This window comes from Schistocerca serialis, chromosome 6 (assembly GCF_023864345.2).
Source record: "Schistocerca serialis cubense isolate TAMUIC-IGC-003099 chromosome 6, iqSchSeri2.2, whole genome shotgun sequence".
NCBI lineage: Eukaryota > Metazoa > Arthropoda > Insecta > Orthoptera > Acrididae > Schistocerca > Schistocerca serialis.
The window spans coordinates 115118706-115142265 of NC_064643.1; the positions used below are offsets into that span (position 1 = coordinate 115118706).

Sequence of the window (23560 nt, forward strand, 5' to 3'; positions counted from 1 at the left end):
GTACCTCCGACATTGGAAAAGATGTAAGAGGTTATTATGAACGTACTAGGCAGGTTCCTATTAGGTATCCAACTTGTTATTCGTGAAAGGGCGTGGTTACAACATGATCGAGCCCCACCTCACTTTGGGCAGAGGGTTCCTCAACACCTGGATCACACGTTCCCTGACAAGTAGATAATGAGGCTGTCCTGTTTCGTGGTTAGCGCGAACAGCCGATTTCTTTTTGTGCGGCACGTGAAAAGTCTTGGGTACGAGGCGCCTGTCGAGACGGAAGATGATCTCCTGGCGAGAATTCTCGCTGACCCGGATGTAGGGATGGGGGAGAGCGGGGGGGGGGGGGGGGGGGGGGGGTGGCGAGGGCGAGGAAGGGGCAAACCGGGGTATCTGCCACCGGCGGCAAAATCAGAGGGGCTCCAATTTCATATTCTTGAAGAAAAAAACCCTTGTTTCATGAAGCGCCTAATAACCAGCACACGTTGGTCTATCGATTGTTCATACGATTTTGAAACGCATCCCTGCTGGTTTTTTGAACATTTTGAACACATTTTAAGTTGATTTTTGAGTGCGTGCATAGTGTACGTGATGTCTCTACCAGGGGAATCCCCGTCGCATCTAGAAAAAGCAAGCTTTGCCGCAGACAAAAGTGGGCAGGACTCTGCGAACTGAGCCGAATAAACGGGAACTGGTAAATGCCAATCGCTGTTGTTTTCGTGGTTGATTGGGTGTGCGCATGATAAGCGTTGTTATTTATAATTATTAGCGACATCCGTAGATTCAGACTACTAGAGTGGAAATAAACGACTAACGGGTAAGAAAGATTACAAAATTATCTTCTAAGTGTATCCGAGAAAAGTGCGCGTCTTAGAGTTTCAGATTAACATTTCATCAAACATAAGGAAGATTCTTTGGCGTCAAGTATCTTACGATTTTTAGTTGCAGCGACTGTCACATACACGTGTGTTTCTCTTTAGTACTGATGTCTCAGGAGTGAAATCATATAAAGTGCTATAAAAAAAATTTTGCTGTCTGATGGTACCCGTTTCGACTGATACAAGTCACAAAGTTTTATGTTATAAGCAGCTACCTAAAAGTTAATTTCTAAAGATAGCGTCAGCTTCACAACAGCTTATGAAAGAAAAAGTTACTGGAAGAAGTCAGCTTCAACTAAGTGCAAACCCATATTTCGGTACGTAGAGAAATACAAGTTCACAAGAGAGTGGAGCACTGAAAACACAACTTTATTAATAACATAACACAACACTGACGTTGACGCTCCCAGCGCTTAGTGCAGGTACTCGGGGTAATGGAACACGTCCAAGTGCTAACATTGACATACGAAAAATGTAAACGTAAGTAGAATGCACACCCGTCATTGCGTCAACCAACGCCAGTTGGAGAGTTGAGAGAGTAGAATGTACACTATCGAAGAAATGGTGGAAATGTTACTCATCTATGGGGAATGTAAGTTAGCACAACAGTAATTCCAATACTGTTTTCTTATGTACGGGTACATTTAGTACAGTAGTTTAGTCCTTTTAAATACTGTTGTGTAGAGTAGGCATACAGTAAAGGCTGTCCCTCCTACAAACTGCATCGACATAACGTTTCTTTTATTGTTGTTGTTGTTGTTGTTAAAGGTAGGCGAAATGCTACGCAGGCAGCGGAACTGTGCAGAGAGCGATATCCTGACAAAAACCCACCTTTCCGACGGATGTTTTCTCATCTTGCTGCGACGTTTCAGGAAACGGGAAGTTTCAACCCACGAGAACGCAATCGTCGTAGCACTCACACAGACGAAGCTGCCGAAGTTACTGTTCTCGCTTCCGTTGCTTTGAATCCACATGTGAGCACACGACACCTTGAACACGAGACTGACATGCCTAAAACCAGTGTACGTCGTATTCTTACAGGTCACCTGTTCCATCCTTACCATGTACAACTACATCAAGAATCGCATGGGAATGATTTGCAGAATCGCGTACAGTTCTGTCGGCACAGCAGCAAATCCACGCCAACCCGAACTTCTTCTCCAAAGATCCTTCTCAAACAAAGGACAGATAAATACAAGTAACATGCATTATTTGTCCAGCACCAACCCACGATGGCTTAAACAGGTGGAACATCAGCGTCAATGGTGAGTTAACGTCTGGTGTGGGATGCTTGGTACTACACTTATTGGCCCTTATATCATAAATGGTAGTCTAAACGGCACAACGTGTGCCAACTTCCTCAGACGAATTCTTCCTCCTCTTCCGGATGAAGTGATTCTAAGAACCAGAATGCTTATGTGGTATGAACACGATGGATGTCAAGCACACAATGCCCTTCGTGCACGTCGTGTTCTGAACCGAAGGTATCCTGCCAGATGGATTGGTCGAGGAGGAACAGTTACTTGGCCTGCTAGGTCTCCCGATTTAAATCCTCTGGACTTTTTTCTTTGGGGATGCATTAAAGACGTCTACCGCGATATTCCAACAACTCTAGAGGACATACAGGAACCTATCGTGACTGTTTGTAATTCTCTTCAGCAGGCAACACTGAAAGCAGTAAATAATTCTTTCATTCAACGAGTGCACCGGTGTATAGGTGTCCAGGCTCACCACTTTGAGCACCTTCGAATGTTTTATTTCTGGGCAATGGTATGGGAGAGTCAAAGTCAATTTTGTGTTATGTTTTTACTTGGTTTTCATTTGTGTTCTGACAACTCCAGCAACTCCCGGGCTCAAAGTCAGTGTTGTGTTATGTAATTAATAACGTTGTGTTTCAGTGTATGGTACACTGTGATACATTTTTGAATAGGTCTTTAGGAGAGGAAATGAATTGCCGAATAAAAAATACAGGGTGCCATTTAAAAAAGTCATACACCTGTTCATATCTCTGTAAATAGCAAAGCTACAATGAAGGCAATCATACTGATTGATGTCCCCTTGACGGCTAAAGAACATTTGCTTGTTTAGAATGGTCAAGATAAATGGAACACACACACTCTCTCTCTCTCTCTCTCTCTCTCTCTCTCTCTCTCTCTATATATATATATATATATATATATATATATATATATATAAAGCATTATTATCTCTGCTCGTTCCTGTGAAGAGGATCTCTAAATGCTCAAATGTAGGCGCGTTGGAAGGCAATTTAATATCCTCATACGAGCAAATTGTGTCCCCTTCCTGCGGAAAAAATGGAGATGATCTTATGGCATTGTTGATAGGGAGGCGCCATCCGAGAACGTTCGGCCGCCAAGTACAAGTCTTATTTCAATCGGCGCCACATTGGGCAACTTGCGGCCGGTGAAATGATGATGACGACAACACAACACCCAGTCCACGAGCGGAGAAAATCTCCAACCCCGTCGGGAATCGAACCCGGGCCTAGTGCATGGGAGGCGAGTACTTCACCACCCAGCTAAGCAGGCGGACTCATCTTTCTGTTAAACCCACGGATACACAAAATGGGATGCTTGTAATCCATTTAAATAATTACGAAGCACTGGACAATTGGGAAATTTGGAGATCACACCAAAACTAAGCACCGTGTGTCAGAGAATTAGATTTATCTGCATGCAGAGACACAGAAATCATTACCCTTGAAATTAGGCTTCTTTTTTAATGGCAGTAGTCATTAGTCTAATGTTAGGCGCCCCCTTTCTTAAGCGCTTTGTGAAGTTAAACACATGCGACAGCAGGTATTATAAATAAGGTATTCACTGCCCTGTAGACAGAAAGTGTGTGCTTTACATGACTGTTACACACGAAAAACAATATGTATGGAGCTGAAACGTTCAGCTTGAGGAAGTTCACTGCCTTTAGTGTTCCGGGAAATGAATGCAACAATTTCTGGGAGGTTGTTAGGCAAGCAGTCTTCGAGCCGCGGACAAACAAGAATAGGAACTGGGCATAAAATGAGCTGAGGAAAACCTGTTAAGGCTTAAATATGCACAATATTTGTTCCTGAGAAGTATCCTCAGCAGACAATCAAACTAAAAGAAACAGGAGACGTCTGTGAAGGCGTTTAGGTAACACATGCCTCGGAGAAATATTATATTCAGTTCCTCTCCGAACATGCTAACGGCCTTGCCGCAGTGTTAACACCGGTTGCCAGCGATCGAGATGGCGTAGTGGTGAGCACACTGAACTCGCATTCGGGAGGACGACGGTTCAAAACCGCGTCCGGTCACCCAGATTTAGGTGAGGCGTAGCGCCGTATAACGCCGGTTAAGTGGGAGATGTGTCTCAGAGCTGGAGAGTGACAGATGGTGACGCGAGACTGGACGCGCACGTAGTTTATGTATCAGCCGATAGAGGAGCCGATAGGGACTGTGATGTTAGTTTCGATTGTGCCAAGTAGAGTGCGCGAAAGTAATAGAATGTTTTTCATAAACTGTTCTAGTATTTTCATAAAGTGTTATTATTTCTTTTTGTGTATGTAAAATGTTATAAATATGTTTTAGCAGTATGAATGATGCGTGAGTGTGGTTTAAGGTTAATATGAAGATAATTATTAAACGAATTATGTAGTGGGATTTAGTGTGGGAACATTTCGAAGAAGTATGGATATGGAGAAAGGGGATTTTTGTAGAATCGATTTGTAAAGAAAGTTTATGGTAAGGAAAGTTAATTCAGGTATGAATAACAATAGTAAATAATTTTATGCATAAGCAAGACTTCAGCGTATTAAATAATTACGTCGGTAAAAGGTGCAGTCGTTAGGTTTACTATTCTGCGATTGGTTATTGATGAAAAGCGCGGACTGACGCGAGAGAATGTTGTTTTGCTATTGGCTGTTGAGTAAATTGACCACTGGTAAAGCAATATTCTTCGCGCTCCTTTCTCTGCTGGTAGAGAAGACTTAGAATATTCTAGAGAGGAGTCGAAGCCTAGCCATGAAAGAGTTCGGACGTGTGCAGTAGTAGTTCCGATGGAAATGATAAGTTGCCGGATCTAGCAGTGTTTCATACATCAAAAGTGTTGGAAAGAGACGGCATAATTATTCCGATGTGTGTGGATAAATTTCGGAATTTTTAAGTGAATTTTGTGACGAGATAAGGCATATATTTCGCGTGGCGTATTGAGCAGGTCGGTGGCTAAAAACTGTGACTTCATTTGGTACCGACAGACTTAATATTTGGCGAGCATTATCGATCTAAAACAATCAGAATTTTTGTAGCTATTACGTTTTCGGGAAATGCATAAACTTGCTAACGCGAGTGAAAGGGATTGTGAGTGACTGTGTTAAGACTGGCACGGGCTTGGCAGTGATACTTGTTCACCTAAGTTTCAGAATATATTAATTGAGGACAAAATTTCCAACCTTTCACTTCATATGAAAACTTTATCCCGAAACGTAGATTAGTGACTTTAATTGCAGCCTGGCTCACATCGAAGTATAGTAGGTTTCAGTCGGCTTCCCTACTGATGATCTGCTGAGACAATGTTCACAGGTAGGTGCAGGTCCGTCGTAAAGGGACGGAAAGAACCGCGCCCGCCGCAAGGTTTTCCGTGATTTCCCTAAATCGCTCCAGTAAAATGTCGGGATGGTTCCTTTGAAAGGCCACGTCCGATTTCCTTCCCCAACCCCGACACAATCGAGCTTGTGCTCTGTCTCTAATGACCTCGATGTCGACAGGATGTTAATCCCGTCAGATCACCGTAGTTAGGTGCTGTAGGGGTTGGCTATCGCTTGGGTCGGTGCCTGTCCGGGTCTGCCGAGCGCTGTTGGCAGGTGGGGTGCACTCAGCCCAAGTGATGTAAAAACTTTTCGAAATTGCTTTGCTTCTTTCGGTAGGTTTTATTTATATTTGAATTTTTGGCTACGAAAACAAAAGTATGTAGTTTGCCCTGTGATTTGGGTGCCTGCGTATTACATTTTGATTTGTTTATAAAAACAAGTCGAGAAAACGGTCGACGGTCGGGTCTTTCTCAGTAACCTAGAACTAAAAGACTCCGATGAAGATCGTGGTGTGAGACTTGCTCCAGCTCCAGGACATCAGGCTCTAACTCGCTCTTTGGGAACTCCTTTCGAAAGCGAGACGCCACGTAACTCTGATCGAGAGCGTGGAGGAGGAGATTAGTTTTCAGCGTCTCGTCGACATCGAGGTCGAGATGAAGCACAAGCTCGGATTAAAGAAAGGTGGAGAAGGAAATCGGCCGCGCCCTTTCGAAGGAACCATCCCAGCATTTGCCTTGAGCGATTTAGGCAAATCAGGGAAAACCTAAATCAGGATGGCTGGATGCGCGTTTGAACTGTCGTCCTCCCGAATGCGAGTCCAGTGTGCTATCACTGCGCCACCTCGCTCGGTCGACAGCGTCATTCAGTTATCTCGCTGCTCACAACGTACTATAAACAAGTCGTCCGGCCGTAGATACTTTGTGCTACGCGTGTGGACTTTCCAGAGTCCTGCAACAACCATTAAAATGCTGCCGCTTTCTTTTGAGTCATCAGTCGTTTGACTGGTTTGATGCTGCCCGCCAGCAATTTCCCTCCTGCGCCAACCTCTTCATCTCAGAATAACACTTGCAACCTAAGTCCTCAATTATTTGCTGGATGTATTCAAATCTCAGGACTCTTTTGCAGTTTTTATCCTTTGCAGCTCCCTTTAGCACCATGGAAGTTACTCGAGGATGTCTCAACAGATGTCCCACCATCCTGTCCCTTCATATTGTCATTGTTTTTCGCATATTCCCTTCCTCGCCGATTCTGCCGCGAACCTCCTCATTCCTTACCTTACCAGTCTACCCAATTTTCAAGAATTTTCTGTACTACCACATCTCAAATGCGTCGATTCTCTTCTTTTCCGGTTTTCCCACAGTCCACAGTTTCACTGTCATATAAGGCTGTGCTCCAAACGTACATTCTCAGAAATTTCTTCCTCAAATTGAGGCCTCTTGACCAGAAATGCCGCCGGCCTGGGTGGCCGAGCGGTTCTAGGCGCTTCAGTCTGGAACCGCGCGACCGCTACGGTCGCAGGTTCGAATCCTGCCTCGGGCATGGATGTGTGTGATGTCCTTAGGTTAGTTAGGTTTAAGTAGTTCTAAGTTCTAGGGGACTGATGACCTCTGAAGTTAAGTCCTATAGCGCTCAGAGCGATTTGAACCAGAAATGGCCTTTCTGCCAGTGCCAGTTTGCTTTTTATGTCCTCCTTGCTCCCTCAGTCATGGGTTATTTCGCTGCTTAGGTAGGACAGTTCTTTAACTTCATGTACTTCGTGATCACCTATCCTAACGTTAAGTTTCTCGCTGTTCTCATTTCTGCTCCTTCTCATTACTTTCGTCTTTCTCCGATTTACTCTTAATTCATATTCTGTACTCATTAGACTTTTCCTTCCATTCAGCAAATCCTGTAATTCTTTTTCACTTTCACACAGGATAACAATGCCACCAGCGAATTTTATGACTTTCATCTTGAATTTTAATCCCACTCTTGAACTTTTATTTTCGTTATAGCTTCTTCGATAAAGTACCCGAACAGTAGGGGCGAAAGTCTACATCCCTGTCTTACAGCCTTTTTAATCTGAGTACTTCATTCTTGCTCTTCCAGTCTTATTGTTTCCTCTTAGCCCTTGTATATTACCAGTCTTCTCTTATAGCTTACCCCTATTTTTCTGAGAATTTCGAACATGTTGACCCATTCTAAACTGTCAAAGGTTTTTTACTCGTCAACAAATCCTACGAACGCGTCTTGATTTTTCTTTAGTCTTGCTTCCATTATCAACCGCAACGTCAGAATCGCCTAGAGTTATATATAAATTTACCTATTAAGTTTCCTGATTCGTTAAATATTAACGCAATCAGCCCGTGATTATTATCATTGGTTTGTAATTTAGCCTTCATTATGAATCCATTTTTGGAAGTATTATTTGTCAATCAATTATGTACTGTTCGTCTGTGAGGGTTTGGACAACACAGCCGCCGAGGACGGTGTACGTGTGTGTGGGACATGGCGGAAACGTCTGAGGTTAACAAGTATATTTTCTCGACATGCTGGTGGCCAGCGGTGATGCGATACTTCCACTCGGCCCTGTCCGGGCGGTGACCGTTATCAAATTTATTCGTTCGCCGTTCTCGATCATTTCTGAAAATTAGCGTAACCCTCATCAAGAGAGCACCTTGGACGTGTACAGTCGTTCGCACTCGTGCCAACTACAGGCAACTTTTCAGTCCTGCAACAAGCGGAACACCGCTGCCGCTTCCCCCGCACTTCCCGTCCGAGTAGTCCAGAGGGAGTGAGCGGTTCGTTAGCCATCTGGCTCCTCGCCTCTTCCCCAACTCGCGCTCCCACCGACCGAAAACGAGTAACGCGATAAACCACGGCCGGGACAGCTGCGCTTTTTTCCCTTCGCTCTGTTTCCACAACTTTTCCGGACGGGTTTTCGGGTGGGCGCGATCGCGGCCGCATGCTAACGATGGACGGCGACCTCTCCCACCCTTCCCCCACGGTATACTCTCTGGAGCTGGAGTGACACCGGGTTTTCTGTGAACCTGAAACGCATCTTTTGCAGTGTTGCGCAACACTGGTTTCCTTGTATTTCAGTAGTACAAACATGTAATTATGACATCGGGAACGACAGCGGCCACATTGATTTTTATGTGTTTCAATAATATTGATCACGATTAAAACAGCAATGGTAGAGGCCGATTTATATAGCGTACATCAAATTCGAGCGGTAGCACTTGATTTCACTGTTCCTAATACGTGATACGCTTTATCAGCTGTTGAATGAGAGATAGACAATTATGTATGAGTAAAAACAGAACTGCTAGTACTTTTCTCGTTAAACACATTTTGATGCTGCTGATCAACAGCCATACAATAATTTTTAACTGAACACAGCGCCATTTGACTGTATTGTTGCTTATTTAATTACGACCCAAGTTTCGGCCTTTTATGCCATTTTCAAGTGATTGAATTTATGTCATTAACACATGTCAATGTAAAATCATGGTCTTGTAAAAGATGCTAAATCTTTTTACAAGATGATGATTTTACTTCTGGAATTTCATGGGGAGCTAATATTTTTCTTAATTTGTGGCCAATTTTGAGCTTGATGTTCTGCAATATATGTTAATGACATAAACTCAGTCACTTGAAAATGGCATAAAAGGCCGACACCTGGATCGTCATTAAATAGACAACAATACAGCCAAATGGCGGTGTGTTCATTTAAAAAATTTTCTCGTTGACGCTACTGTAGACTATTAGCATTTAGACGTTAACGGAAAACTATTTTGGTATGTTCTGCGGGAAATAAACAAGAATTATTTAACAGTTTGCATTATGTCACAACACGACGTAGATACGAGCAGATAAACACACTAATTGTATTGGCATTTGTTTTAAAAAAGTCATTGAATCTCGAGGCTTCAATAATCTATAGTTCTCTGCTTTCAGTGAATACTGACGTAGAGCCTAATCAAATGTAAATGGATGCATCTGAGACTCCGTGCCATTCAGATTATGAAGGCGAAATTCGGTGAAGTTGGTGTGCCTGCATTTTACAATTAAGATTTTTGGAAAAATTTTGTCATTAAGTTGTAGAATCTGGGTTTGCAAATTAGTTCTGGTAGAAGCACCACTGAATGAAAGGTTGTTACTAACTGTAAGTGACCCGAACCAATGAGAATGCGTCAGACCCAAGTGAATCATACTGCGCTTAAACCGCTGACTGGGTGAAAATTATCACTTGTTTAGCAAATTTGGAGAGTTATTTGAAACTGGGCAAAAATCGAGGAGTAAAAATAGCATGCAAGTGATAAAGCTAACATGTGTTAATTTTACCGATAGTTCATCATTCACATGTTCTTGCCATACTTTTACACACAGGGTGGTCAGAAAATGTGTGAAACGCTTGTAGGGATGTTACAGGGCAGGTTGTGTTGAGACATAAATGTTAAGAAAAAAATTCGATATGTTGCTTCGTTTCCGAGTTATTTAGCGTAGAATTTAGCCAATCGGGGCGCCGCGCGCTCACACTCAAGCGGCCTGCCAGGGGCAGTGTTGCCCAACGAGTGCTTTGTCTCCTAAGCTGAAACTTGAATTTACCCGCGCGACGATCTGATTGGATAACTTCAATGCTAAATAACTCGGAAACTGAGCAACGTATCGAATTTTTTTCGTAGCATTCATATCTCAGTACAACCCGCCCTGCAACATCCCTATAAGCGTTTCAGACATTTTCTGACCACACTGTATAGTACAGCTCCAAATGAGAACACGTGTTATCTAATTTGCATCATAATGCAGATAAATATGTGGAATTTATGGTACAAAAATATGTCTTCTCTACCAGGCCTCGAAGGCTTACTAACTTGTCATTGGCCCCGTTTGCGAGCGCAATGGACAGTGCAGAGAGGCCAGCTTCTGTTTCGAAGGCTGGTGCAGCAGTTCTGTTCTGAATGCCAAGCACTGTCACAATATCATCTGCGAGAACATCAAAACAGTGTTGAACGAGAAACTAGTGCTGAAAAGCGACACTTCAGAGAGCACTGAAAGGCTGCCATAAAGGTGTGAAACCTCCTTATTATACAGGGTGATTCAAAAAGAATACCACAACTTTAGGAATTTAAAACTCTGCAACGACAAAAGGCAGAGCTAAGCACTATCTGTCGGCGAATTAAGGGAGCTATAAAGTTTCATTTAGTTGTACATTTGTTCGCTTGAGGCGCTGTTGACTAGGCTGAAAACCAAACTACCCGAGGCAGCCCGTGACAGAGCACTTAATCGGGCCTCCAAGAAGCCCTGATCTTACCCCCTGCGATTTTTTCTTATGGGGGTATGTTAAGGATATGGTGTTTCGGCCACCTCTCCCAGCCACCATTGATGATTTGAAACGAGAAATAACAGCAGCTATCCAAACTGTTACGCCTGATATGCTACAGAGAGTGTGGAACGAGTTGGAGCATCGGGTTGATATTGCTCGTGTGTCTGGAGGGGGCCATATTGAACATCTCTGAACTTGTTTTTGAGTGAAAAAAACCTTTTTAAATACTCTTTGTAATGATGTATAACAGAAGGTTATATTATGTTTCTTTCATTAAATACACATTTTTAAAGTTGTGGTATTCTTTTTGAATCACCCTGTACTTCAAGATCAATATGCGAAATTTAAATTGTTTTTCTGTTTGTGTTTATAGCAGTAACTAACCTGATGTTAAACTGGTACGCTTTTTGTTCAATAGTTCGCTTTTCTGTCCAACACATGTTCCTTAACATGGAACTGTGCACTTGGCTGTGTTGCACCGATTGCTACAGGTAATCTAAAGTAATTCATTTACGCATAACTACGAAAGTTTAACATTTGATTTGGGAGCATAAATTTTTGGCATTAAGGATATACTGGGTTTCACGATTTTGTTTTGGTCGTCCAGTAACTAATTTTTTGCAGGACGCTGATTGAGGACCTGAAACGTGCAAGTCTTTTTTTCTTTTTTTTTTTTTTTTCTTTTTTGAGACACAGGTGAGGGACTGGCGCAGCAACTGCCGAAGCAAATGTGAGGAGGCCGCCTGAGAACCCTATTCACGTGACAGTGGCTGGTGTGTCGGACGATCATTTTTTTTTAAATCCGGGATGCAGATAAGACTCTGATCTAAGTCACCTTGTTTCGTCTGCACATTAAGCTATACGAGCAGATCTGATACATACAATTTGCAGTGGCTTAGTACTTCTAATTAACTAACACTAGGCTACTGAGATTTAAGTGCAATTGGCAGCGCTCTCAATGATCTCAGCGCTCTCCACCGGCGTTGTCGGATTTGTTTGGGTCGCAAACCATTCAGTTTGTTCACAATAATGGAATTCCTACGTTAGTTCTATTAAAACGAACATCTTCTTTCCTCACCATATGCTAGTCATATTGTTCTGCCCGACGTATACGCAAACAAAAACTTTAATATCCGTGAATGTGTCATGAGGCGAAAATGAAAGATACATGTCCACTAAGGAAGGTACATGTCCTCTCAGGAAGTTCACCAAATCAAACTCACTGCTGAGAGAACGCACAACTCCATTTGCATAACATTAAATATTACAGAAATTATGTACGTCTATTAATTTCATACGAACCCGCCACAACCTTTTACAGAACGCGAAAGTGAATATATATATATATATATATATAGCACTCCGTCTTCAGGCCACAAGTGGCCGTGTCATCCTCGGGTGAGGGTGCGGATAGCAGGGGCGTGTGGTCAGCACACCGCTCTCCCGGTCGTTATGATGGTTTTCTTTGACCGGAGCCGCCACTATTCGGTCGAGTAGCTCCTCAATTGGTATTACGAGGCTGAGTGTACCCCGAAAAATGGCAACAGCGCATGGCGGCTGGATGGTCACCCATCCAATTGCCGGCCACGCCCGACAGCGCTTAACTTCGGTGATCTCACGGGAACCGGTGTTTCCACTGCGGGAAGGCCGTTGCAATATATATATAGGGGCGCTACAAATGTACTGCGTGGACAGTAAGTTGGTAGTGTGTGTCTCACGGGGAGCGTGCCAGAGATAAGTCCCTGCAGTTGCACTATCCGCCTGTCCGCCTGTGTCCTCGGTGGCGCAGTCGGATAGAGCGTCTGCCATGTAGGCAGGAGATCGCGGGTTCGAGTCCCGCTCGGGGTATTTTCAACTGTCTCCGTTGATATTTATCAACGCCTGTAAGCAGCTAATGGTCTGGATTTCATTGTAATTTCATATATCACTCGGTCCCATGTTGTAATGACTCATCTACTACGCCAGGCTGCAGATCGCCTGTTTGAGCGGCCTCGTTTTCTGTACCTTCATCCCCGAAATGTTAATCAGATTTAATTATACAACAAATCCTAACAAGGACGACACGTGTTCATAAATTTTAGATGGCTCGTTGCATTAAAACGCCTTTCTCTCATTCCACATGAGTTATAACGCAAAAATAAATAAATTTGAAAATTGTTTAACCACTAATATGACGTTTCCCGCCATTTTATTACAACAAATCGTACCAATAACTATTCGTTCTCGAGACATTCAACGTGCAACACCATATATTCATAGGACATAACGTATAACGTAAGACCCATCGCATATGGACTTCTGCTGAATACGACAGATTCAGTATGGCGTCTTGCTTTCTTCTTGTGGCGTAGGGAGCGTTCTTGCTTCCTACTGGTTCTACTTTACGTGGCACGTTGTCGAAATATCGCGGACTTATTTTGCGTTTCATGTGACGAAATTGCTTCTCAAGGAGAAACAGAAGGAAGTGATGTTACAAAACTCGTAGAGCGGCACATTCGTGTTAGCTAACTCGTCCTGTGTTCCGATGATTTAAGGCTGCTAAGCGCTGCGCCTAACTGTTTGCTAGCACTGGCTCTCAGGGAGTGGAGACGGCTAGTTCGCAAGCCGAGACTCTCTACACTGTGTAATATTTGGCACGCTCTCTAGATTGCATGAATGACAGCTCGTGCAAGCCGGATGCTCTGCAATCTTTCTTAAACAACTTCAGAAAAACTACTTGATTGAAAAAATCTTGCATCTCACAGTATCATTTGTCAGCTTCGTCATGAACAAAGTATCATTTCGTTAATCATCATAGTTATTGTGATATTTCGAAAGTAAGGTAAGCGTCTATACTACATTCGAGTAGTCTACACTGAAAAATAGGGTTTACTATGAGTTAACGTCTTGTGTATGTTAAGTCATACACTGCTGAAGGCAAAATGTATTTGACATATTTAATTATTATTCAAATTTGGTAGGAGATCAATGTTTGTTTCCAAACTCAATAAATGGATTGTGTGTAATACACTCAGTTCCACACGCACGCACCAACGAAACATTCATCCCTTGTATCTCATATCTCGTATCTCATTTTGGAAAACCATAGCACACAAAGAGGAGAGAGTTTTGCTGTTTGGTTAATACGCTAACCTTTCTTATCTACGGTGATATGCGAATAGCAAAAATTGTTTTTATCAGTGGAATAATGTAATTTTTTAATGGCGATCAAGAATTGCTGTGGGTTCGCAGCAATATAAGTAAAGAAATTAGACGTTTATTTTTATACGGAAAATAGACTTCTTCATAAACGATTGAACTATCTTGCACTCAGTTGCTAATTTAGCAACACACAGTTTCAAGATTCTGTAGCAATATCAATTGCATTAGAATGTTAATGAGGTGAATATTTGTAAATTCCGCTGTATTTAGGAAAAGGAGGAAATTTTAAAATGTCAACAAGAGAAGGTTAGGCGTTACCTGAATCTCAGTACTGGTGACAATTATCTGAAGAAAGAAACGAGTAACAAATCTGGGGAAAATAAATCGCTACCTCTGTTGCTATGTTGGCGGAAAGCTATACTCTAGTGCAGGCTGTCCGCTCACTGCGGCAGCTCGGAGCCCGCGTGGAGGGGGAAAGCGAACTCACTGCCCCTGGCCGCATGCAGCCGCAACTGACGCAATAATCTGTGTTCAATTACAGCTATGATTAGCCGCGGGAGCCCTGTACCTCTATTGGAGGATACCTTCCTATTCATTGAGAGGGATGGTCGTCCGCAGTGTCCGGTATGTCATAAAGTATTTAATTCTGCGAAGAGTGCAATATACAACGACATTATACACGTCTCCACGCAGCGCACTACGATCAGCTAGAAGGCGTTGCACACAGAGAACTGGTAGCCAGGCTTAAGAACGACATACCAGGAGACTTAAGTTTAAAAACGGTTTCGTAATACGGAGGGTATCAAAACATGCAACATAGTTCATGTTCTGTAATGCGTTTATAATTTTCAGGTGAATGAGAGCGGAGAAAACACTACAGAATCTGCAATTCGAGCAAGCTACAGGGTCGCTCACATCATTGCGACGAGTGGCAAGCCGTTTTCGGTGGGACCACTCGTAAAATCGTCCATGGTAGCAGTTGCAGAATGTTTGTTTTCAAGGGAGGTGCAGGCAATTGAAGGGGTTTGCCTGTCGAATCCTGGACATGGCAGCGGATTTAGAGACACAGCTCAGGGAAAAGGCGGAGAGCTTTGTTGCATTTTTGCCAGTGCTTGACGAAAGCACCGACATATTGGACTGTGTTCAGCCTGCAGTCTTTGTGCGTGGCGTCGACATGGAGCTGCAAGTAACTGAAGAACTCCTGGATGTGGTAGCACTCGATTACACCGTAACAGGGCGTGACATTTTTGAAGCTGTTTGTGAATCAGTGGACAATATGAATTTGCCGTGGGATAAGCTCCATTCTGTAGCGACAGACGGTGCACCACAAATGACCGGGCGTCACCAAGGTTTTGCTTCCCGTTTGAAAAATAAACTCAGGAACGAATTCGGAAAAGACATTTTGACTCTTCATTGTTTTATTCACCAAGAAGCATTGTGTGCTGAAACAGCAGAGCTAGGTGGCGTAATGAAAGATGTCGTGAAGTGTGTGAATTTTGTGCGGCGCCACGGTATTAATCATCCCCAACTCAAAGGATTCCTGAAAGATATGGAAGCTGAGTATGGGGATATACCTTACCACAGTACAGTTCGTTGGCTGAGTCGGGGAAAAGGTCTTGATGTTTTCTTTGCCATTCGTGAGGAAATATCCCTTTTTCTCGAAATGAAAGGGGAAGAAATGCGTTGTCTGAAAGATATAAAATGGATATCAGACCTGGCGTCCCTAGCTGACATAACTATGCATCTGAATAATTTAAATCTGTCATTGCAGGGCAAAGGGCAGCTAATCGTTGACATGCACGACCAGATCAAAGCGTTCATGTAAAAGTTACGTTTATTTGAGAGGCAGATAAATAATGGACAATTAACGTTCTTCAATCGTCTTGCTTCTTTAAAACTACCTGAAGGTACTACTTTCGGCGATTACGAAGCAAAGTTAAAGCAGCACATCACGTCGTTTGAAACACGATTTCCAGACCTCACTAGTTTGGAAACGGAACTTCAGGTGTTCAGTATTCCTTTTTCAGTTTCCCCCGATGACCTGCCATCGTCACTTCAATTGGAGATTACTCATTTGCAAAATTCAGTTTTTTTTTTAAAGAGAGAGCCGGCCGGTGTGGCCGTGCGGTTCTAGGCGCTTCAGTCTGGAACCGCGTGACCGCTACGGTCGCAGGTTCGAATCCTGCCTCGGGCATGGATGTGTACGATGTCCTTAGGTTAGTTAGGTTTAAGTAGTTCTAAGTTCTAGGGGACTGATGACCACAGATGTTAAGTCCCATAGTGCTCAGAGCCATTTGAACCATTTTTTTGAAAGAGAGGTACTACAACACGTTGGATTTGTCACGATGGTATCGTTCATTACAGCGAAAAACATTTCCAAAGCTTCACAACAATGCCGCTCAGATCATGTGCATGTTTGGATCTACGTATTGTTGTGAGCAGCTTTTCTCAGCGATGAAAAGAGTAAACAGTAAGGAACGATCGTTTCTTCAGGATGCAACAATGAAGGTCATCCTCCGCATTAACGCTGCGAACGCTTTGACGACTGATATTTCCGATCTTGTAACGAAAGGAAAATGTCAAGTTATAGAGGCCCAATAAATTTAGTATGTAATTTCTTGTAAAACAGTTGTTTCTTATTTCATGAACATCGTATTTTCTGGTGTAGCATGTCACCACGTCTTAGCAGCTAAAAGTATGAGGTTGTCGATCTTGTAAGACGCAGCTGGCACATGAAAACGCTCGCCTTGCCGCCTGCCTCAGCCTGCGTGCCGGCCCACTTGAATGACCACAGTGAGCGACACGGCTCCCTGGAGCAGGGAGCGCTCCGCGGCTCATAACGGAGCCGACTAGCTGGAACAGCCCGCTCTAATGTATTATTACGAGGAGCGTTGATAAGTAGTGCAACATATTTCTTTTCGGCGAATTTCGATTGAAAAAATGTGGAACTTGTGTGAAATCGTGGAATATTCCCGCATCAGCCCATATAGTTAATGAAGTTTCGATTGGTGGCACCGCTACAAGCAGCCTCCAAAATGACGTCTGTAAAGTAGGTGCGTTCCAAGTGGAACGCCGTCACTGAGTTTCTTTTGACGGAAAACCAGAGCATCGCAGATATTCACAGGCGTCCGCAGAGTGTCTACGGAGACCTGGCAGTGGTCAAAAGCACGGTGAATCGCTGGGCGAGACGCCTGTCGTCACCAAAACAAGTTGGCGCAAACCTGTGCGATATCCCGCGTGCCGGCCGGCGGCACACAGCTGTGACTCCGCCAATGCTGTAACGTGTGGACACTCGCATTCGAGGTGGTCGACGGATCACAGCCACAAAGCGCGCTGGTCAACTGGACGTCTCTGTCCGTAGCGCTGCCACATCTGTCGCGGTACTCAAAGGCGTGTTCTTCTTCACCCACCCTACAGTACAGATCTCGCACCTTCCAATTTCCATCTCTTTGGCCCAATGCGGGATGCAGTACCTGGATAATGGGGAGGTTGTTGATGCAGTACGACGTTGGCTCCGATGTCGACCAGTAAAGTGATACAGGCTCTCTCAATAATGTGGCGTAGGGCCGTGTTGCGCTGAACGGAGATTATGTTGAAAAATAGGGTTTTGTGTCCAAAAGAGTAGGGAATAATATGGTGTACTGGAACGCTGAAGAACAACAGCTTGTTTTCAGAAAAAAAAAAAAAAAGTGTTGCATCACTTGTTGAACGCCACTCATGATAAGGAATGGCTAGAACTGAGACATACAGAACTACACTACTGGCCATTAAAATTGCTACACCACGAAGATGACGGGCTACAGACGCGAAATTTAACCGACAGGAAGAAGATGCTGTGATATGCAAATGATTAGCTTCTCAGAGCATTCACACAAGGTTGGCGCCGGTGGCGACACCTACAACGTGCTGACATGAGGAACGTTTCCAACCGATTTCTCATACCCAAACAGCAGTCGACCGGCGTTGCCTGGGGATCCGTCGTTGTGATGCCTCGTGTAAGGAGGACAAATGCGTACCATCACGTTTCCGACTTTGATAAAGGTCTGATTGTTGCTATCGCGATTGCGGTTTATCGTATCGTGTTGGTCGAGATCCAATGACTGTTAGCAGAATATGGAATCGGTGGGTTCAGGAGGGTAATACGGAACGCCGTGCTGGATCAGAACGGCCTCGTATCACTAGCAGCCGAAATGACAGTCATCTTATCCGCATGGCTGTAACGGATTGCGCAGCCAAGTCTCGATCCCTGAGTCAACAGATGGGGACGTTTGCAAGACAACAACCATCTGCACGAACAGTTCGACGACGTTTGCAGCAGCATGGAGTATCAGTCGGAGACCTCTGCTGCGGTTACCCTTGACGCTGTATCACAGACAGGAGCGCCTGCGATGGTGTACTCAACGACGAACCTGGGTGCACGAATGGCAAAACGTCATTTGTTTCGGATGAATCCAGGTTCTGTTTACAGCGCCATGATGGTCGCATCCGTGTTTGGCGACATCGCGGTGAACGCACATTGGAAGCGTGTATTCGTCATCGCCATACTGGTGTATCACCCGGCATGATGGTATGGTGTGCCATTGGTTACACGTCTCCGTCACCTCTTGTTCGCATTGACGGAACTTTGAACAGTGGAGGTTACATTTCAGATGTGTTACGACCCGTGGCTCTACCCTTCATTCGATCCCTGCGAAACCCTGTACTTCAACAGGATAATGCACGAGCGCATGTTGCAGGTCCTGAACAGGCCTTTCTGGATACAGAAAATGTTCGAATGCTGCCCTGGTCAGCACATTCTCCACATCTCTCACCAACTGAAAAGTGTGGTCAATGGTGGCCGAGCAACTGGCTCGTCACAATACACCAGTTACTACTCTTGATGAACTGTGGTATAGTGCTGAAGCTGCATGGGCAGCTGTACCTGTACACGCCATCCAAGCTCTGTTTGACTCAATGCCCAGCCGTATCAAGGCCAGAGGTGGTTGTTCTGGGTACTGCTTTCTCAGGATCTATGCACCCAAATTGCGAGAAAATGTAATCACATGTCAGTTCTAGTATAATATATTTGTCCAATGGATACCCGTTTATCATCTGCATTTCTTCTTGGTGTAGCAATTTTAATGGCCGGTGTATTTAATTTCCGAACTGGAAAATGTGAAAAAAATTCGCATGGGCACCACCTTCCTGGCTGTGACGTCAGACGGCAACAGTACTCCTTACTGGCCAGCAGAAGCAGCATTCACCGAACCCGACACGTAAAACAGCTCCGGAGCTATCATAGAAAACCGGTTTGGTAGATGTCGCACGAGCCAGCAAGTACTGTAAATTTACAGAGTATTTTCCCCGTGTCGGAGGGACCTAAGTAGCTGGCGTGCGCTACGCCACCGGCAGTCGGCGGGTGAAAATGACATCCACGCTGCTCGGAGTTTTCCGCTTTCCCGCTGCTCAGGACGCACGAGCGCACACGCCGACTCCAGTCGTCTGCGATGTCTCTCTCTCTCTCCCCCCCCCCCCCCCCCCTCCCCTTCTCCAATCCCCACTCCACCCTTCCACGTCTTCATCCTTCCGCTGTTCACCGAGCGTCCCTCCCTCCAGTGCGGGAAGTTGTCTGCCTAGAAACGTGTCCTGCATATTTTTCGGAAACTGGCATCTCATTTCGCGGAAACGGCGTAATCATAGAAGCAGCGCACGTATTTTATCCTTTGTAATAGACTGCACTGTCTCCGCTTTCAAGGACAAGGTGCAGTCCTTGCGTCTAGTTATCAAACACACTAGTCAATATGTGAGCGACTCCAGTACGGCCGAGCAAAATCTCTGAGAAAGAGAGGGCTTAAGAACACGCAGACATACCAAGACGTATGCAGTCATAGACTCCATTAAAAGACACGGCTGAGGCAAGTGGTGTACACTGATGAGCCACCTACTTAATAGCCGGTACGTCCACCTGTGGGATCGGTAACAGCGACGACGCATGGAAACGACGACGGCTTCGTAGGTCCCTGGGGGAATTGGGTCCACATCTGCACATACAAGTCACGTAATTCCCGTAAATTGCGGGGAGGGGGGCAGCTGAGCTCTGACGACACCATCAACATCATCACAGATGTGTTCGATCGAGTTCACATCTGGCGGGTTGTCGGGTCAGCACGTCAATTGGAACTTGCCACTGTGTTCCTCGAACCACTTCACTACACTACTGGCCTCGTGATGTGGCGCGTTATCTTGCTGAAACATGTTACTGCCATCGGGTAACATGATCGTCACGAACGAGTGTACGTGGTCTACAACCAGTGTACGGTACCCCCTGCAGTCATGGTGTCATGCAAGACCTCCACTAGACTCATAGATGCCCACGTGAATGTTCACCAGGTCATAATGGAGCTGCCGCCAGCTCGTCTCCGTTCCGCAGTACAGTTGTCAAGGAGGTGTTCTCCTGGAAGACAGCGGATTTGGGCACATACATTGGCATGATGAAGAAGTTATTGGGGTTCATGAGACCGTGCAGCGTTTTGCCATTGCTCCAAAGACCAATGGCGATTGTCACGTGCCCATTTCAGTACAAGTTGCCGAGGTCGTGGTGTTAACATTGGCACATGCAGGCGGCGTCGGCTGCGGAGGCCCATCATTAGGAGTGTTCGATGCACTGCGTGTTCAAACACTTGTATTCTGCTCAGCATTAAAGTCTGATGTCAGTTCCGCCATAGTTCGCCGCCTGTCCTCTTTTACCAGTCTGTGCAGCCTACGACGTCAGATATCTGTAATGAGGGATGGCCCCCCCAACCCTACTACATCCGGACGATGTTGCACCTTGGTTTTCGCCACGTGTTGAAGACACTCACCACAGCACTGCTCGAACACCCACACGTCGTGCAGTTTCCGAAATGCTCGTGTCGAGCCTCTGGTCCATCACAATCTGCCCTCTGTCAAACACAGATAGATCGTGCACCTTCCCCATTCTACACACGGACAGCACGCTCGCTGATATAACATGCACCGTACGTGTGTTTGACTAGTAGTCATTCCTCGCCGGTGACGTTGCTATCGCCTGGACGGGTTTATATCGATAATAGGTCGGTGGTCATAGGTTGTGGCTGATCAGTGTATGGCTGCCAGCCGGTTGCCTCGAATCAAGACAGTAAGTTGGGTCGGCGTGGAGATGCGGCTGAATGGGAGGAAGAAACTGTCGACGTTACGGCAAGTTGAAAAGGAGAGAGGGTGAGAGAAAGGAAGATACATACGTGAGTATGATAAGTCCCTTCTCTCGAAAATTTCTCTCCTCCTCTGTGTTACCACAGATGACGTGGCACTGATCTCATTTGCATTAAGACTGCAGTACACGGGATGTGCCTATTTGCTTTCCACCGCCCTGAGTGGATTGCATAACTTCTAATTAATGTTTACCAACCTGGAGTCTTCTATAGTTGTTGTCCCCTGCGCAGAAAACAGCATGTACGTCGTGAATACGCTGTCTTGAGGCTGTAATAAACTGATACTGGACGAATAGTTAAATTTGCAAAAAGTTGGTTTATACGGCATGCCACTCGCTTTATACTAGTAAAATACGAGAAACTGCACAATTATTTAGCACTTTATGAATCACAAAGAATTTCATTTCTTCATACTCTTATGCAAAATAAACAAAATAATGAACTGCATATGAGCATAATTACTATCAAATTGTCTCTGTTACATATCCAAATAATCAGAAATTGCTGATTAAGTCATTAACCGATATCGATCAAGGCAGACAACATGTCTGTCCTCCCAGACTGCCGAACCAGCTCTGATCGTACAGCCGAACCACTTCGCCCGCCATCGGAGTTAGGCACGATAGGAAGATGTCCGAAGTGCTTCGTCTGCCTTTTCGCTTAGCAGTTGTTTATTATTCTGCTTTTCAAATAACGCTAATGGGAGGTTTTTTATATGACTTGCAAGTAAATTCACTGCTCAGTTATTCTAATAGTGCCGGCCGGAGTGGCCGAGCGGTTCTGGGCGCTACAGTCTGGAGCCGCGCGACCGCTACGGTCGCAGGTTCGAATCCTGCCTTGGGCATAGATGTGCTTGATGTCCTTAGGTTAGTTAGGTTTAAGTAGTTCTAAGTTCTAGGGGACTGATGACCACAGCAGTTAAGCCCCATAGTGCTCACAGCCATTTGACCCATATTTTAATATTGATATCAGAAGTATATCATTTTGGCGTGCTACTTCCGAATGCAGCAGCCAATCGCGGGGGAGGGACACAATTCTGGCTGCCTTTCTCACGATAGACGTACCTAATAAATCATCTGTCACCAGTATCTCACACCACATTACGTTGTCTTCCCGCTCCTGCGTTCTCAACTGTTCCAAGAAGAGCCTCTAGTAACTGAATATAATGGCTGCAAAGTTAGAAATATTGCAACGTGTCGATCACCAAATCGCGCATGAAGTTGCCGGATTCGTTGATGTAACATCGCCGACTGTCCAAAGCGTCCACGAGGAATGGTGTACCACTCACAGGCGACAAGAACCGGACACGAACAATATAAAGCAAGCAAGCAGAACCTGACAATGTAAATACACAACAGAAACAGATCACGCATATTACGCAATTATACAAAATTAATGGATCCACGACTCAAAAAAGTATAGTTTTATTCTAAAAATGCTTTTACAAGATTAGTAATAGGTTAATGGTGGTTTGATGTTTCTCCTAGAGCTATGTAGGAACAGTATGTAATTTAATTAAACTACACAGAGGCACAATATTGTTCCAAGGCCATGCAGAACTAACTTACTAACCAACCTAGCAGCAGTAGTTGTTATGTAACTTGACAAACATCAACTCTCACCGCACTCTAACGAACAACACCGACATAGATTTGATCCGCGCGGACTGAACAAATCAAGTTTTCCCGAAGAGGGATGTTCATGTGAATAATGCTAAAATGGGTAGCACCACGTATGGACGCTGGTCTGGAAGTTCAGTGCCAAGTCCCCTTCCCCAGGTGGTGTTGGTGAAAGGATATCTATATCTACTCTTTCCTGTATTCTTTTGTTCTCTTCTTGAATTATACCATAAATTTATAATTTCCTACTTCGGAATTCCTGTATTTTTCTTTAAAAATAAGTGTATTTGCTGTAAGTAAATATAGGATAACTCCGAAGAGCAGACAAAAGAACTCCACGGAGCCCCACCTCCACGTCGTGCTGCACAGACAACACTGCCCGTGACCTCAAGTATGTAACTCAGTTTTGGTGCGCTGTGGTGGCTATGAGTGCTGGCTAGGAGGACTGTGTGGAGCACTCCGGCCTGCATAAAGTAATAACGTGGCACGCCCTAATAATCGTAGTGCAGCGCAGTGACATCGTTTTTCCTTCATACACCTGCGATTATTAGAGAAAAATGTAGTAATTATTGTGAGGGGCAGTCATATGAAAACTGAACACCCACCACAAAGAGACCACGGAATGGCTCCACTCAACAGTAATCACCACACGCGTTAAGATATTTACCCCACTGTGAGACGAGACGACTAATTCCCATTTCGTAGAATGCGCTAGGCGGCTGCCGGATCCACAACAGCATACGCTCTTGCACGTCCTCGTCTTAATGAAACCGACGTCCACCCTTGTCTGTCTTGGGTTGCCAAAGATGTGAACATCCCACAGTGAAAAGTCC

The 23560-nt window shown here is 44.7% G+C and overlaps 1 protein-coding gene and 1 pseudogene across 1 annotated transcript in view; both read right to left on the reverse strand.

The window, feature by feature from the left end:
• LOC126483882 (hillarin) overlaps positions 1 to 23560 on the reverse strand; it is a 553379-nt gene that overhangs the window by 207565 nt on the left and 322254 nt on the right. The window lies entirely within an intron of this gene.
• LOC126485184 (5S ribosomal RNA) lies at positions 12298 to 12414 on the reverse strand (annotated as a pseudogene).